An 18762-nucleotide genomic window follows, 5' to 3' on the forward strand; every position below is an offset into this window, starting at 1 on the left:
AGTTCTATTAAGAGTTTTGAGGAACAGGAAGTTTTAGGAACAGGAAGTAATAGAAAGGATATAGAAGAAGAAGAAGAAATTTTAGAAAAGGAGATCGCACTGATAAAAAAGAAGTTGGAAAAAGAGGAAAGGAAGGAAGCAAACGGAGATGTCTCCATGAGACCGCCTCCGCATAATCCTTGCACTACTGCTTCTGCCCCTATGGACTTAGAGGCAGAAATCCGAGAGATCCGGGACAGGTTAAATTATCTAAGTGGAGAGAAGCAGATTTATCCTGTTGTGGAAAAGATTGATCAACAGGGACAGAGGACCAGGCAACATAACCCTCTGGCTTTTAAGGATATTAAGCAGTTAAAAGAAGCAGTTGTAGACTATGGAGCTCATGCTCCTTTCACGGTAGCTTTATTGGAATCCTTTGCAGACCTCAACCTCATACCAAATGACTGGATGCAGCTTTGCAGGGCTTGTCTTTCAGGGGGAGATTATTTGTTATGGAGAGGTGAAATGCAGGAAAATTGCAAAAAGACTGCAGGCAAAAATGCTGAAGCAGGTTTCCCCCAGAATAACCTTGACATGTTAACTGGGGAAGGACAATATGCTAGCTTAGAAGCACAGATTGCTTATGATCCTGCAATTTATGCTCAGATAGCTGCAGCGGCCGTTAAAGCTTGGAAAACTTTACCTAACAAAGGATCACGAGAACAGCTTTCAAAGATCCTTCAAGGATCTTCAGAACCTTATTCTGAGTTCATTGACCGCCTTCTACAGGTGGGAAGCCGCATTTTTGGGGATGTGGATTCAGCTATGCCAGTCGTTAGACATTTGGCCTTCGAAAATGCAAACAAGTTCTGTCAGCAAGTCTTACGCCCCCATAGAGATGGAGATTTGAATGATTTTATCAGATTATGCAGAGACATTGATGGCACCCACGTGATGGGCCAGGTCATTGTTTCTGCCCTCAAGGAAGGTCAGGGTGGAGCTAGGCCTAGGAATTGTTTTCAATGGGGAAGATCAGGATACATTAAAAGGAACTGCCCTACAGGTAAAGGGATGGTTAATCAGCCCAGGAAATAAGCCAGGTGTGCTGGTACAAGCCTTTAATCCCAGCTCTTGGGAAACTCTTGAGTTCAAGGCCAGCTTGGTCTACTGAGTGAGTTCCTGGAACAGCTAGAAGCAGGACACATAGTGCCATCCACTTCTCCCTGGAATACCCCTATCTTTGTTACTAAGAAAAAGTCTGGTAAATGGAGGTTATTGCAAGATCTTAGAGCAGTAAATGATTGCATGGAAATTATGGGGGCAACTCAACCTGGGTTGCCTCAGCCTGTAGGTATTCCAGCAGGATATTATCTTTTAGTTATTGAGATAAACTACAAACTTTGAATGATTTTCAAAAGTTGCTTGGAGACCTAAATTGGGTCCAGCCCAGTCTGGGAATTCCTACTGGAGACTTAAAACCACTTTTTGACATTCTGCAGGGGAATCCAGACCCAACCTCCTTTCATGAGTTAACACCTCAAGCAAGGCAATGTATTACTCTAATTGAAGAAAAGCTTGCCTCTGCTCATATTAATTATATTGACTATAGTCAGCCACTGCTGTTGATAATTTTCCCCTCCAAGCATAGTCCTACTGGAGTTTTTTTGCAGCAAGGACCCATCCTGTGGGTGCATGAACATGTGTCACCTGTAAAAATTGTTATCTCTTATCCATCAGCTGTGCTACGTGTTATTCAGAAAGGATATAAGCTTAGTTTGCAAACTTTTGGAATGTTACCTGATAAGGTTATTATACCTTATACCCAGGCGGAAATAACTTGGTTACAAAATTTTGCTGAAGATTGGACTTTATTTTTATGCACTAATCCCTGCAAGTTAGACAATCATTATCCTTCTGATAAGTTAGTCACCTTCTTTAAAAATCATCCGGTATGTTTCCCTAAAATTATTTCTTTGCAGCCTCTGGCAGGGGCACGAAATGTGTTTACTGATGGATCTTCCACCGGGAGAGCTGTAGTAGCCTCCCCTCCTGATTTTGATATTCAGTCTGTTAATACTAACTCTGCTCAGGTGGCTGAATTGGTTGCTGTCCAGATGGCCCTAGAGAAATATGCTGATATTCCATTTAACCTTTTTACTGACAGTCAGTATATAAGCAAAATTCTTGCACCGTTGGAAACTGCAGCTTATATTGCCTCTGTATCTCGAGTCCAGATGCAGTTATTGGCTATTCAAACTTTGCTTTGGGCCCGATCTGTACCCATTTACGTAGGGCATTTGCGGGCTCATACTGACCTCCCTGGTCCTTTGAATGAGGGAAACGCTTTGGCTGATCAGCTTACTCGTCAAATTTATGTAGTTAGTCAGGAATCTTATGAAGCTGCAGAAAAAGCTCATAATCGTTTTCATCTCAATGCTGGATCTTTAAGATTTCATTTTAAGATATCTCGAGAGCAAGCCACTAATATTGTTAAAAAGTGCTCTCTGTGTACAGAACTTTTAACTGTTCCCCATTTGGGAGTTAATCCTCGTGGGCTTGCCCCTAATCATTTATGGCAAATGGATATCACCCATGTTCCTTCCTTTGGGCACATGCAATATGTTCACGTAACAGTGGATACATATTCTCATCTCATTTTTGCCTCAGCTCACACAGGAGAAAGATTACGAGATGTAAAAAGTCATTGTCTCCAGGCTTTTGCCTACATGGGAGTTCCTAAAACTGTAAAAACTGATAATGGACCAGCCTATACTAGCACTGGCTTTGCTAAATTTTGTTCTGAGTTTTCAATTTCTCACAAAACGGGTATACCTTATAATCCTCAAGGACAAGCTATAGTGGAGCGAGCGCATCGTACGCTCAAAGCCTATTTGCATAAAACAAAAAAGGGGGAATATGGTTCCACCCCCAGAGATCATTTATCTTTTATTTTATACATTTTAAATTTTTTGACTGTTGATGCTCAATCTCATACTGCCGCTGACAGGCATTGGCGGCCAGATTCTTCCGGAATGCCTCATGTCAAATGGAAGAATCTATCAGATGGTACCTGGCATGGTCCAGATCCTGTACTGGTGTGGGGAAGAGGGGCTGTTTGTGTTTTCCCGCAGGATGCTGACAATCCTATATGGGTACCTGAGCGGCTGGTGCGTGCTGTGGATTTTCCTGTCCAGAAGCCTGAAGACAGGACAGAGCCGAGAGATCAAAGAGATTCTGGCTTGTCAACTGAAGAGTTGCGGGTTTCCTGAGGAGCTGGCTGTGGTGGTCCGAGTGTTGTTCCTCGCCCGTCTACCCATCTACCCTTCCCATGATATTGGCAGCCACAGCTGTTGCTGCCACAGCAGCTAAAGCTGCTGGATTTTTCATTAGTCAGTCAGTTGCTTCCTGCTAGCACAAGGATACCTTCTCAGGACAGGTTGCAAATGCCGTAGCCATCCAAATTGAGCTAAATTTACAAATGAATATTGCAGTTAATTTTGCTCTTGGTTGTGGTTAAAGACCACTGCTAGATGTTACAGTAATAAGCTTATTGCTGTTGTTTACGGACCCTGAGGTGTACAATTTACAAATTGGCTCTTAAAATTATTCTAGTTATCTATACCAGGGTCATTTTCACCAGCGCTGAGACCTTACTTAAAGGGCTCCCATTTGGGCAGAATTATTAAGGATTGAGCAAGCACAGTCTCCTTAAGGGATGCTTACATATGCTGGAGCATCATCTTCATGGTCATGATGCCAGAGCCAAAGGCAAGCTCAGGTCTATGTTGCCATGTGGCAAGTCCCCTTAGCTATTGCCCCAGAGAATCTTTCAGCACAAATCTGGCTGAACTCGGTGATGGATGACTAGTGAGCCAAAGACGGGAAAGGCTTTTGGGGGGCTGCCTCAACCTAAGACAGGAAATGTGTTTTGACCTGGATGCTTTCCCATGACGGGTAAGGGGTATTGCCTGATGTCCAATGCCACCCAAGACAGGCCTAGTCATAATTTATACAAAAGGGGGACCTGTAGGGCCCTGGTCTCCCTTATTCCTGTGGTGCATTTGTGGGGACAGTTTATGATCAACTTACTAAGCTTCCTGTGTGTTTCTGTGCTATGCCTGCCCCGCCTGGTGGTTAGCTGCAGGGCATTCATTCCATTGATAATATGGTAATTTCCCACCTGCCTGGGCGGAGATCCTTGTGCTGCAGTGAGGTAGATAAAAACTCCCCCAACGCTGAATAAAGTGGCATTCGGCTGATCTCCTTTCGAATGACCCTGGTCTCTCTGTGTCTTCTTTTCAATCTCCAGACCCTTGCCCGACTCGCGTTCGGTACAGTGGCGCGCGAACTGTACCGAGGGTGTAACACCAAATCGGGTGTTACACTCCCCTTTGGTCGGAGCATTGGTAGAGGTAAGAACTCTCTAGTGCCTGGCCGCTCTGCTTCTCTGATCCCTCAGCTTTCACCCCTGATAGCTGACTCTGAGTTTTTATTATTAAGCCCAATTAGAATTCGTGCTACATTGTATCTCTCATTGCCCTGGAGCTTGGCTAAACTGGCTGTCCAGCAGGCCCCAGGGATCTGGCTGTCCAGCAGGCCCCAGGGATCTGGCTGTCCAGCAGGCCCCAGGGATCTGCCTGTCTGTGCCTTTTCAACCCTGGGACTGCAGCACACACAGCACACCTGTCTCCTCACCTGGGTTCTGAGGATGAGACTTAGGTCCCTGTACTTGCACGGCTAGCACGTCACTTTCTGAGCTGTCTCTTCAATCTTTGGGAGACAGAGGCAGGAGAATTTCTGTGAGTTTGAGACCAATCTAGTGTAGAGAATTTCAGGCCAGCCGAGAGGATGTCATGAGACACTGTCTCCAAACGGGGAGGGTGCCAGAGAGATGGCTGGGCAGTGACCAGAGTTTGCTGCTCTTGAAGAGGACCTGTATTCAGTTCCCAGCACCTACATGGCAGCTTATAACCTTCCGGAACTCCAGCTCCAGGGCATCCAGTCTCCTCTTCTGTCTTCTTCAGGCACAAGGTGTGCATATATGCATGCACAGAGAGTCAAAACACACTTAAAATTTTAACCACATGTCAGGACAGTTTAACAATAACTAGTAACATTAGCAATACCATCAAGTTGTGCTTGCGCTACAATACCACGATTCTATCCCAAATATATACCCTAAAGGAGTGCCTGAACTTATTTAGGCTGACCATGTAGCTCATGAGATGAGCGTGCTTGCAGCCAAGCCTGTCAACCTGAGTTCAACACTTGGGAACCCAGTGGAGGAGAGACATGACTCCTGTAGCTTGTCCTCAGGCTTCTCCCTGCCTTGGCACTGTGTGTGAGTACACACAGAAGCGAATAAGCGTAATTTAAAATATTTAGTTATTGTTTTTGTTTTTCAAGACAGGGTTGTGATGTGGGAGTGTCATATATCAATCTGTTGATTTCATTGGTTAAGTAATAAACAAACTGCTTGGGCTCATAGCTTAGAACATAGGTGGGTGGAGTAAACAGAACAGAATGCTGGGAGGAAGAGGAAGTGAGGTAAGACGCCTCAGACAGAGACACCATGCTCCCGGCTCCTGGGCAGACAGACACGATTCAGCTCCTACCCAGGATGGACATAGGCTAGAATCTTCCCGGTAAGCGCATCTTGGGGTGCTACACACAGATGATTAGAAATGGGCTAAATTAATATGTGAGAATTAGCCTAGAAGAGAATGGGCCAAGCAGTGTTTAAAAGAATACAGTTTGTGTGTAATTATTTCAGGGCATAAGCTAGCCAGGCGGCCGGGGTGCTGGGAACGCAGCCCCGCTGCTCATATTACTACAGGGTTGCTGTGTGTAGCCCTGGCTGTCCTGGAACTTGCTCTGTAGACCAGCCTGCCTCTGCCTCCAGATTAAAGGTGTTTGCTGCAATGCTTGGCTGATTTTTAAAAATTTTAAGGGAGCTGGAAAGATGGCTCTTACTGACATACATACATATACACAATTCAAATAAAAACAAGCCAGTGTGATGGCTCACACCTTAATCTCAGTACTTGGGAGACAGAGACAGGTGGATCTCTGTGAGTTTAAGGCCAGCCTGGTCTACAGAGCAAATTTCAGGACAGCCAGGGCTACAAAGAGAAATTCTGTCTCAAAACTCAAAAAAAGGTTTTATTTTTTTTTTTAGGTTTTCTTTTTTTTTTTTCCTTCTGGTTTCTTTCCTTTCTTTTTTTAGATTTATTTATTTTATTTTTTATTATGTTTACAGTATTCTGCCTATATGTATGCTTGCATACTGGAAGAAGGTGCCAGATCTCATTAGAAATGGTTGTGAGCCACTGTGTGGTTGCTGGGACTTGAACTCAGGGCCTCTGGAAGAGCAACCAGTGCTCTTAACCTCTGAACCATCTCTGTAGCTCCCCCCCTTTTTGAGGGTAGGGTTGTTTTGTTTTTCAAAACAAGGTTTCCCAGTAGCTTTGGAGCCTGTCCTGGAACTTGCTCTGTAGACCAGGCTGGCCTCAAACGCACAGAGATTCACCTGCCTCTGACTCCCAAGTACTGGAATTAAAGGCGTGCGCCACCACCACCCGGCTGCTGCTGCTGCTGCTGCTGCTGCTGCTGCTGCTGCTGCTGCTGCTTCTTCTTCTTCTTCTTCTTCTTCTTCTTCTTCTTCTTCTTCTTCTTCTTCTTCTTCTTCTTCTTCTTCTTCTTCTTTTGCAAAAAAAAAGAACTGAGGGAACATATATAAAGACATTCATAAATAACACTCCAGGTCCCTATAGACAAAAACTAAAAGTGACATAAATGTTCGTTACCAGTATGAATAGAGAATTTGGAATGTTTGCATCAAAACTAATATGTAAGAGAAAAACTTTCTTAGCTCTAGCCTTGTGATAAAGTGGCTGGATCTCAAGAACAAACTCTGAGGCTGGCCAGCTGGTGAAGTCACATGCTGCCACACTTGCCCACCTAGGGCCATAAGAGTGGACGGGAGAACTGACTCTTGCACATTGTCCTCTGACCTCTTCTGAGATTTGCTGCCAGCTGTAAAGGGAGGGAGGGTTGAAAGCACAAAGCCCTCAGTGGTCCTGTCTTACAACTCAGCAAATCTCTTACCTCACATGGGCAACTCCAGATCAGGGCAGGCAGGACCAGAAGGAGCCCGAGAAGTTGTTAAGACAGATTCCAATCCTGAGGCTAGAATACCTCCTGCCCTGTGGTGTGACCTCAGACATGAGCTGTCTGGGGCTGGTCCTCTGAGTCAGCCCTGAGTCCCACCTACACGCCTTCCCCATGGGCTGTCAGGACTCAAAGGCTTCCTTCAGGATGAGGCCAGGAGAACCAAGGCCGTAATGTGACCAAGTACAGATGAATGACTGGTGTGTTTTGAGTATTAATAGGAAGTAGCCTTTGTAGCCAAGGAAATCCAAAACACATTCTCCTAGAACAAACTCTAATCTAGACCCAAATCAAACAAATAGAAAACCTCAAAATCAGAAAAACCTCAAAACTCCTAAACTCCTAAATCTCCTTAATGATGGAAACCTACTCAGAAGAAATCCTGCTGTGTGTGTTTTATACTTGGCTTTTTGAGGGGCCCACCTCCCAGAGCTCCCAAATAAATCACACACAGAGACTTCCTTTTAGTTATAAATGCCCGGCCTTAGCTTGGCTTTTTCCTTGCCAGTTTTTAACTTAAATTATCCTGACTACCTTTTACCTCTGGGCTTTTATCTTTCTCTATTTCTATATACCTTTCTCTACTTCTTTCTCTGTGGCTTGCTGTGTAGTTGGGTGGCTGGCCCCTAGTGTCCTCCTCTTCTTGTTCTCTTGCTACTTCTCTTTTCCAGATTTCTCCTTCTATTTATTCTCTTCTGCCTGCCAACCCTGTTTATCCTTACTCCTGCCTCGCTATTGGCCATTCAGCTCTTTCTTGTTTTAGATAAGGTAAAGAAACACAGCACAAACAAAAGCAAGATATCTTTACATCATTAAACAAATGTTCCAGAGCAGATAATATTCCCCAACATCCTACTTTTTTTTTGAGGGGGTAGGGTTCAAGACAGGGTTTCTCTGTGTAGCTTTGGAGCCTATCCTGACACTTGTATCAGGTTGGCCTTGAACTCACAGAGATCTGCCCGTCTCCCGAGTGCTGGGATTAAAGGTGTGCGCCACCACCGCCTGTTTTTTGTTTTTTGGTTTTTTTTTTTTGTTTTTTGTTTTTTCAAGACAGGGTTTCTTTGTGGTTTTGGAGCCTGTCCTGGAACCAGCTCTTGTAGACCAGGCTGGTCTCGAACTCACAGAGATCCGCCTGCCTCTGCCTCCCGAGTGCTGGGATTAAAGGCGTGCGCTACCACCGCCCGGCTCTGCCTGTTTTTTTTTTTAAGATTTATTTATGAATTATATATACAGTGTTCTGCCTGAATGTATTCCTATAGGCCAGAAGAGGGCACTAGATCTTATTACAGATGGTTGTGAGCCACCGTGTGGTTGCTGGAAATTGAACTCAGGACCTCTGGAAGAGCTGCCAATGCTCTTAACTGCTGAGACATTTCTCCAGCCCCTGGCTTTTTTTTAAAAAAATTATTATATATTCAGTGTTCTGTATGCATGAATGCCTACACACTAGGATAAAGCATCAGATCTCATTCCAGATGACTGTGAGCCACCATGTGGTTGTTAGGGATTGAGCTCAGATCCTCTGGAAGATCAGTCAGTGTTCTTAACCTCTAAGTCATCTCTCCAACCCTAAAATAAATTCTATTAAATTTATTTGCTTTATTTTATGTGTTTCAATGTTTTGCTCCCTGCACCACATGTGTGCCTGGTACCTGTGAAGGTCAGAAGAGGGCATCAGACCCCTGGAACTAGAGTTAGGGATGGTTGTGACCAACCATGGAGGTGCTCAGAATCAAATCTGGGTCCTCTGCAAGAGCAACAAATGCTTTGTTGGTTTTGGTTTGGTTTGGTTCTTCGAGACAGGGTTTCTCTGTAGCTTTGGAGCCTATCCTGGAACTAGCTCTTGTAGACCAGGCTGGCCTTGAACTCACAAAGATCCACCTGCCTCTGCCTTCTGAGTGCTGGGATTAAAGACATCTGCCACCACCACCGCCCAGCCCTCTTTTTTTTTTCTTTTTTCAGACAAGATGGCAAAACAGCAAAATTATCATCTTCAGAATAAAACTTCTGTGCTGAAAAGGACACTCTGAAGAGAGCTAGAGATACAGCTCAGGTTAAGAGCGCTTGCTGCTCTGATGGAGAACTGGGTTTCAGTTTCCTGCCCTCCCCCCCGTGTGACTCCCCCATCTGTAACTCCAGTTTCAGGGGCTCCAAAGTCCTCTTCTGTCTCCCTTAGGCACTGCATGCTTGTGCTACATAGATATATGTGCAGATTACAGTCATACATATGAAAAAAAAATTTTAAAAATTAAAAAGACAGGAAAAAAGAGAGAAAACTGGAAAGATGGCTTAGTCATTAAGAGTTCCTGTGGCACTTGCAGAGGACCCAAGTTCAGTTCCTGCCCTGCTTCATACAATTCACAGTCACCTGCAACTCCAGCACCAGGGCATTCAGCACAGTCTCTGGCCTTCAGAGGCATCCACATACACATGCACAAGCGCGCACGCACACACACACACACACACACTCCATTTTACATTAAAAAATATTTAAAGAGAACAAGATAAGCACCAAGCAGTGGAAACATAGCTCACTTGGCAGAGGGCTTGCCTAGGATGTGTGATGTTTCATACATCATGTTTCATCCCCAGCACCCACAAACAGCCGCTGGGTGTGCATCTGTAATCCCAGCACTCCAGAGCTAGGAGGATAAGAAAGTCAAGTTGGAAGCTATCCAGGGCTACATGAGACAACTAATAGGATAAAAACTTTGCAAGTACTGGGTGGTGGTGGCACCCATCTTTAATCTCAGCACTTGGAAGGCAGAGGCAGACAAATTTCTGTGAGTTTGAGGCCAGGCTGGTCTACATGGTGAGTTCTAGGACAGGCTCCAAAGCTACACAGAGAAACCCAGTCTCAAAAAAACAAAAAAAAGTTGCAATTACATATCTCTAGGGATGTTTATGTACGATATATAAAATAGGACTCTCATACTCAACAAGAAAAAGACACACAGCAATGGTATAATGGATGGAAGCACTGATTAGACACACCTACAAAGAAGGTATGCACATGGCCTGTGGCAAGCACATGAGCAGACGCTCAGTCTCGCCAGCTATCAGGGAAATGGACGTCTAAACCACAGTGAGATGCCACTTCACACCCACCATGATGGCCGCTATCAGAAAAATAAGTGACAGAGAATGGAGCGATGGTTCAGCCGATAAAAGTATAGATGCTCTTCTAGAGGACCTGGAATTCAGTTCCCAGTACCTACATGTTGACTCACAAACACCAGCAACAACAGTTCTTGGGGTCCTGCCCTCTTCTGGCATCTGCAGATACATGGTACACGGACATACGTGATTGCAAAACACATACACATAATGTAAAATATAATAACAATAAGAATATATGTAACAAGCACTGAACAAAGGCTGTGGAGAATCATTGCTGATGAGAATTTAAGAAGTACAGCCTCGTTGGGGAACAGATTAACAGGAATCAGAGAGTAACAGGAAGAGTAACAGGAAGAGAAAGACTTTTAAAAACAATGTTCCTAGTACATGTGGAGGTCAGAGGACCTGGGACCCAAGTCCTCACATTCCACCTTGATTGGAGCAAAGTGTTTCAGACAGTTTGCTGGCCTGTCTCTGTCTCCTATCTGACCACAGATAGAAATGCTTGAATTGTAGACCTGTCACTGTGTCCCAGTTATAAACTCAGCTCTTCATGTCTGCACGGCCAGTGCCTTAAAGACAGAGACATTTCCTCAGACCCCAAAAAAGGCTTCTAAATATGGAAGACATACCAAGTGGCACCAACACAGCGAGTGTAACTTCATCACACCAAGGACAAAAATTGTGTGTGCCATTTTCACAGTGGTGGCTTCCTTGGTGTTCTGAGGTGTGACTGCAGAGTAGTGTGCATGGTCTTTGAGCAGCTTCTGGTGTCAAAAGAGGTAAAGGTTCTCTGTAGCTTTGGGGCCTGTCCTGGAACTTGCTCTGTAGATCAGGTTGGCTTTGAACTCATAGAGATCCCCTGCCTCTGTCTTCTGAGTGCTACTGGAATTAAAGGTGTGTGCCATCATTGCCCAGTCAAAAGAGGTTCTTTACAGGTTTTCTCTGCATAGTCCTGGCTGTCCTGGAACTCACTCTGTAGACCAGGCAGGCCTTGAACTCATAGAGACCCCTTGCCTCTGCCTCCTAAGTGCTACTGGGATTAAAGGTGTGCTCCACCAAAGCTGGGTTCCTTCTCCTCAAAAAAGATTCTAAGAAATGCCATTGCATTCACAGGATTAAAAGGTAAGACATTCTGTGACGTTTCCTGGGAAATATAAAGGAAAAGCTCTTTGCCCCAGATAGAGAGGGCACCTACAGAAACAAACAAGAACTTCATCTGTAGAAAGAGCAGTGGGCTGCATTCCTGCTGCCTGGCTCCCGTCCGCCTGGCTAGCTTATGCCCCGAAATAACAACACACAAACTGTATTCATATAAACACTGCCTAACCCATTATATCTAGCCTCTTTTTGGCTAACTATCATATCTTGCTTAACCCATTTTTAATAATCTGTGTAACACCACGAGGTGGTGTCTTACCGGGAAAGATTCAGCATGTCTGACCTGGCAGCTGGCTCCATTGCGTCTGACCCAGAGAGGAGAGGCATGGCAATTGCCTAATTTCCCTTCTTCCCAGCATTCTGTTCTGTTTACTCTGCCTACCTAATTTTCTGTCCTATCAAAGGGCCAAGGCAGTTTCTTTATTAACCAATGAAATCAACACAAAACAGAAGACCCTACCACATCATTCATCCAAGCCCAGCCAGGCAAACCAGTTAGTTTATTGGTGTTACTCATAAGAGCATGGGGGACTCTCAGGCAACTGTACCACTAAGATGTCCCACCTTAGTCAACTGTTTACCTCTTTGTATAGACCTTCTGTAGTGACTAATGGAATCCAGGGGTAGTAAAGGGTTCATGAGCATCCAGAGTATCATGCCCCTCTCCAGTCCCACTGTATGTCTGACCTACAAGGGTAGCATACAGATCACCATAGCTGCTCTGTTCCCAGGCAGTAATGATCATGGCCAAGCCAGAGGACACGGCTGCAGCACAGACATCCTTTGAGATAGGCAGTGTGGTGATACAGTGCCTGCCAATTTGGATTAAGAAGCACCCAGGATGTTGGGTGGTGGTAGTGCATGCCTTTAATCCCAGCACTTGGGAGGCAGAGGCAGGCAGATCTCTGTGAGTTCAAGGCCAGCCTGGTCTACAGAACAAATTCCAGGACAACCAGGGCTACACAGAGAAACCCTGTCTTGAAAAAACAAAAATAATAAGATAAAAAAGGAAATATCCAGGAGATTAGCATAGCACAGGTCTGAGTGTGCTCTTTCTGGGAGGGTTTGCCAAGAGAGAAAGACTAGCGCTGAATGAAGGTGGCACCATTTCAAAGGCTGTGGACCAGAATGGAGTAAAAGAGATAAAAGGAAAAAACCCCAACAATATAGACCTCTTTTTCCTCACCTCTTCCCTCTCGCCTTTCCTTGGCCACCATGGTTTGAGCTGCTTGCTGTGTCTACCACATCTTTTCAACCACAATTGGCTGAAACCTCTGCGACTGTGAGCCAAAGGAAAAATTTCTACAAGCTGTTTTCTTTGGGTTTTTGTCGCTGTAAGGAAGATCACTCAGTACACACACTTCGATTAAATATGCATACTAAAGCTTCAAAGGTTAAAAAAAACCAAGATTTATAAAAAAATAAAAGCCAGACTAGGGCTATTACACAGAGAAACCCTGTCTCGAAAAATAAAAACAAACAAAAGAACTTCAAAGGTGACCATTGAGAGTGAAGACACAATGTGTACCATTCAAAACAGAAAGAACAGACTAGAATAAGGCCATTATCAAACAACAAAGGCAAGACGTGTATGTGAGGTGGCTGGGTGCTTAAGAGTGCTTGCTGCTGTTGCAGAGGATGAGGGTTCAGTTCCCAGTACTGTAGTAATATGAGCGGCGGCGGGGCTGCATCCCCAACACCCCAGCCGCCTGCTCGGCTAGCTTATGCCCCGAAATAACAACACACAAACTGTATTCATTTAATCACTGCCTGGCCCTTTAGCTTTTGCCCTTACTGGCTAATTCTGATATACTGATCAACCCATCTCTAATAATCTGTGCGCACCCGTCTTACCAGGAAAATTCTAGGTCGGAGCTTCATCGCGTGTGTCTGTCGGGAGCAGGGCATGGCGTCTCTCTCTGAGGCGTCTGCTCCCGAGAGGAGAGCTGTCGAGTCCGAGCTCACTTCCTCTTCCTCCCAGCATTCTGTTCTGTTTACTCCACCCACAGGGCCAAGGCAGTTCCTTTATTAGCCAATGACCTTCCTCCATCAAGTACCCACATAGGCACAGATAGTCACATGGTACACATAAATACTTACACAGGTAAAACACTCACATATACAAAACATGCCAGGCATGATGGTGAAGCCTTAAATAGCACTCAAGAGGCAGGGGCAAGTGGACCTCTGTGGACTCAAGGTCAGCCTAATCTACAAAAGGAGTTCCAGCAAAGTGGGCTGACCCTGAGTTAGTACTACACAGTGAGACTGTCTCAAAAAAAAAAAGAGTGTGCACAGTAGTGCTTGCATGTGATCTTGTATGAGTCTGTGTGTGTCTGTGTACATGTGCTTGAGTGGTATGGCCATGTGTGTTGGAGAGATGGGGAACAGAAATTCTGAAACAATAAAAATAAGAAAGCCATGACATTTAATCATTAATAGTCAGCTTGATTGCAGCTCATCACCTAGGAGATCAGCCTCAGGCAGCTCTGTGAGTTATCTTCAGGAAGCATTAACTGGGGGAGGAGCCCCCACCTCACCCCGAGTGAGCAGCGGCTTCCAGGTGTAAAGAGGTCCAATCAATCAGACAGTACTGTATCTTGAGTAAGAGATTTCTAAACCAGGAATGCTGGGTCACACCTGTAATCCCATGACTTGAGAAGAGGCAGGCAGATCTCTGTGAGTTTGAGGCCAGCCTGGTCTACAGAGTAAGTTCTTGGACAGTTAGAAGTACATAGAGAGACCCTGTCTCAAAATAAACGTTCTTGTAGGACACCAAGAAACAGTAACCACACATAAGTACACTGTGCGTTCACAACAAGTCTTGTTTATCCATTCAGCAGCTGGACATTTGGGGTTCTTGTGACTAATGCTGCTGTAATATTAATGGGCAAGTTGCTACTTGGAAGTAGACTTTCCTCTCCTGGGTGTATTCCTGAGGAGTGGAATTGCTCATTCCTTTGGTATCTCTGTATTTAAGCTCTTGAGGACCCAAAGCTGCAGCACTGTCTTACTTCCCACTGGCAGTGTTTGTGAAAGGTGGTCCCGATTGCCTCCTGTCTGCCTGATCTTTTTATTGCTGTCATCTGCACAGACAAACCCCCACCCACCACATGCTGGCCAGCACAACCCAACCCTTTACTTCTCCCATGGCGCCCACTCGACCTTCTGCAAGTTGTTTTGTGACTCTTAAACACATGGCATTCTTTGGCTTGTGACTCCATCACTCAGGTTTTTGCCTTTGTTTTACCGACCCGTGTGTGTGTGTGTGTGTGTGTGTGAACAGGATTGCAGGTCTGAGGTTAGCCTGGGCTACATAGCAAGAACCTATCAAAATTGAAACAAACCACATCGCATGTGCTTCTTTCCCATGAGGACACAGGCAATTGCATCTGAAAAGCAGCCAGATGATTCAGGAAGCTTCTAGCCTCAAGCTCCCTACACGTTTTGCCATATAAGGCAACACACAGATTCTGAATTTGATGTGGCTTCCTACAGTACCACACTAGTGGTGTGAAGTGGTATCACATGGTGGCTTTGATTGGAGTGTCCTGTGGCCTAACAATGCTGGCACCTTCTCATGTGCTATTAACAACTTGTATTCTTTGGAGAAATGTGTGTATTCAGATCTTTTGTCCAGTTTTCCAGCCACCTGTTTCTTCCCTATTGACTTGTAGCAGTGATTCAGGGAAGATGATGAAATCGGAAGTGCCAGGAATGGACTCCTCGTTTAGATGACAGTCCAGCCGAGTCAGTGGGAGATGAGTGTGCTGAATCTTTGGAGACTGTTGGAAAACTTGCAGTTTCCAGACTAAGGCTTGCACCTCTCAGTTTCTTCTGTTAACTGTGATAGGACACGAGGGACCTAGTTGGCAGTTGTGCGAGCGTGGTTAGTCACCTGTGTGCACAGATGGGGGATGGAGATCAATGTCCAGTGCCTTCCCATATTGCTCTCCATCTCATTCTTTGAGGCAGGGTCACTAACTAAACCAGGAGTTCACCATTTTGGCTAGGTTGTCTGGCTAGTGAGCTCCCTTGGTCTGCCCGTCTCTGTTCTTCAGTGCTGGAGTTAGATATTTGTGCCACCAAGCCTGGCTTTATGTGGATTCTGGGGATTCAAACTTAGGTCTTCATGATTGTACAGCAAGCACTCTACCCACTGAGCCATACAGTCAGCCCCTGGGGAATATAATGAGCAGAAATGTATTGTCTCCCAGGGTCAGAGCCAGTCCACCATTTAGGGTCAATGTTTAGTAAGGGTCTTCTTGCCTGGGAAAGGAGGGGGAAAGAAGAGAACACGAAATTAGTGCTATTTTGTTTTCAAAGTAACTGGGAAGAGAGATCTTATGAAAAATGATGGCTAAGAACTTTTTGAATTTGATGAAATACAAAAAAAGAAAAAGAAGGAGAGAGAGAGAAAGGGAGGGAAGGATGGAAGAAGGAAGGAAGGAAGGAAGGAAGGAAGGAAGGAAGGAAGGAAGGAAGGAAGGAAGAATCCACTGAGACCAAGATGGCCAGGAACTTCACCCACCTTTCTCAAGAATGCCCTGACGAAGGAGATGGTTGCTATAATTTTTTGCCACTCAACCCCTAACCAAGAGCCAACATAATCAACCAGGCCACACCCTACCCAGTGCCCACGGGAGATAATGGGAATGTGCCTGATCTACACAGCCACACCCAGGATCTTTGGGGCCCAAACCTGGAATATCTGGAGACCCTGTAAACACTCCTACTGATGGAAGAGGTCCCCTTCCCTGTGCCCCTCAATTAAAATGTGAAAGTCAAACTTCCCCCTAAAAGGAGATTAATTGTAGCTCTTGGGATGCTGAGGTGAGAGGATGGAAAATTTACAGTTCACCTTGTCAGGTATTATCTCACCAACAAGCCTCTCCATGGATGCAAATAATCCTAATCAGACCAAATCAAACCAAATTAAAAGATATCTAGTTTTAATTGGACATCTACATGCTTGGGTGTGTAATGGTCGGTCCTATCCCTTTAAGAGACAAGCTCTGCCCACTCCCTCCAATCTGAGTCCTTTCTTTCTGTCTCTCAAAGAGGCAGTTTCTGTCTCTCCCTTCTCCCCCTTTGTTTCTCTCCCTCTGCCTTTCTCTCTGCTCTTCTCTCCTTTCCCTTCCATAACCCACTAAATAAATATCCAACTTCACTCTGCATTGTTTCTATCCATCTGTCTCTCACCTGCTACATGGCTTCCTGCCCAGGACCAGCCACCTTCAGAGACCTGTGGCATGGTCTCATGATGTGCCCATTGTCTGTCTCTCCTCATGGGACTGGCTGCTCCATTGAGGTCTCTCACTCACCATGCTACTCCCTGCCTGGGACTCACTACCCATCGTGGCCCGCTACAGCCACTTGGGCAGCTGTGCTGTACTGTACCTGCCTGGGACTGGCTGCTCCTGGAACCCATTGCCTGCTGCTACTTCAGGGACCTGCAGCATTTTATCTAAACCATAACAATGGTGCTTCATGACTCAGCCAGGCTCTCCACAGTCCCTTGGGCTCACAGGCAGGCCAGCTGAGGACACATGGAACCCTGGGCTCGGGAACCAGGTTTCCCTACAACAGTTCTCCATTCCATCTGCCTAAGCATGACTTCTGCTAACACCACCAGCTTCAATTGGTGCGTTCCCCCATTCTGGTCAGCTTAGCCGTTTCTCTAAACCTGAGGAATTGACTGTTGAGCTCCTGGCAATATTTTGGTGTTCCTAGAAATGGGGGACAGCCCCCAACCACAGCCTTAATGGCTACGGTTGAGCCCTTCACTGAAGCATCTCTGGATTGCTTCCCTTAGCTGAAATAGTCGGTCCTCCCATGACTGGGGTCCCAGGGTCCTGATGTGGGAGTGTCATATATCAATCTGTTGATTTCATTGGTTAAGCAATAAAGAAACTGCTTGGCCCTCATAGGTTAAACCATAGGTGGGCGGAGTAAACAGAACAGAATGCTGGGAGAAAGAAGCTGAGTCAGAGAGTCGCCATGATTCTCCCACTCCAGGCAGACGCAGGTTAAGATCATTCCTGGTAAGCCAGCTCATGGGCTACACAGATTATAAGAAATGGGCTATTCCAGGTGCGAGAGTTAGCTGAGAAAAGGCTAGATATAATGGGCCAAGCGGTGTTTAAAAGAATACAGTTTCTGTGTAATTATTTCGGGGCATAAGCTAGAGCTAGCCATGTGGGCGGCCGGGTGCCAGGGACGCAGCCCGCTGCCCTTATTTCAACAGAGTTGGGTCCAACTGAAGGCGTAAGTCACAAACAATGCCACACCAGTTTGGAATTATGATTAATAGGGTGATATTTATTTAAAGGGGAAAAAACTTACAGATCGCCGTCCCAGACAACAGCCCTCTACACAACCAGGAAGGGAGTCTAGTTGCCGGCGGAGCAGGAGGTGAAGAGAGAGAGGAGAGGGAAGTAGCCGCTTTTTTAAAGGGAGAGAGACCATGCCCCAATGGGCTGGTATCTCAGCGGCTATAGGCTGGAGGAGTGGGAGGACCTCCCGCAACAGGGTCCCTTGGATTTTTCTTTCTCTTTTTTCTTTTCCCCCCACCCCCACTGTGAAAGACCACTCGGAGTGGCCTCTGGCCTCTCTGGTCGCCCCAACTGGAGCCAGTCAGGCTTTAACAACCCACTGGTAGGCAGGGCAGAGGACGCTCTCCTACAAGCCCTGTGATGTTCACTGCCATTCACACCCTGCCTATAGAGAGGAAATGTCTCCCTATAGGCCTTGTCGTGTCACCATTTTCATGGGTTTTTGCAGTTTCAGCTATGGGTAGCAAGCCATCCATGTCCATCAGTCCAGCCTCCCCTGGGATGGATGCCTTTTAGAGTCTCTAAAACCCCAGGCCTGGGCTGGAGAGATGGCTCAGAGGTTAAGAGCACTGGCAGCTCTTCCAGAGGTCCTGAGTTCAATTCCCAGCAACCACATGTGGCTCACAACCATCTATAGTGAGATCTGGTGGCCTATTCAGTCATGCAGGCATATGTGCAGACAGAACACTGTATATATAATAAATAAATGAATAAACTTAAAAAAAATAAAACCCCAGGCCTTAATGCCCTAATTCTTCAGCTCCTACCCTCACTCTGGCTACACTTTTATGGGAGCTTTTTCTTTCTCTTTTTTTAAAAAAATATTTGCTTTGATTGTTTTATGTATGTATGTATGTATGTATGTATAAAGTGTTCTGCCTGCATATATGCTTGCAGGTCAGAAGAGACACCAGATCTCATTATTGATGGTTGTGAGCCACCATGTGGTTGCTGGGAATTGAACTCAGGACCTTTGGAAGAGCAGTCAGTGCTCTTA

This window comes from Microtus pennsylvanicus, chromosome 14 (genome assembly GCF_037038515.1).
Source record: "Microtus pennsylvanicus isolate mMicPen1 chromosome 14, mMicPen1.hap1, whole genome shotgun sequence".
NCBI classification, from domain to species: Eukaryota; Metazoa; Chordata; class Mammalia; order Rodentia; family Cricetidae; genus Microtus; species Microtus pennsylvanicus.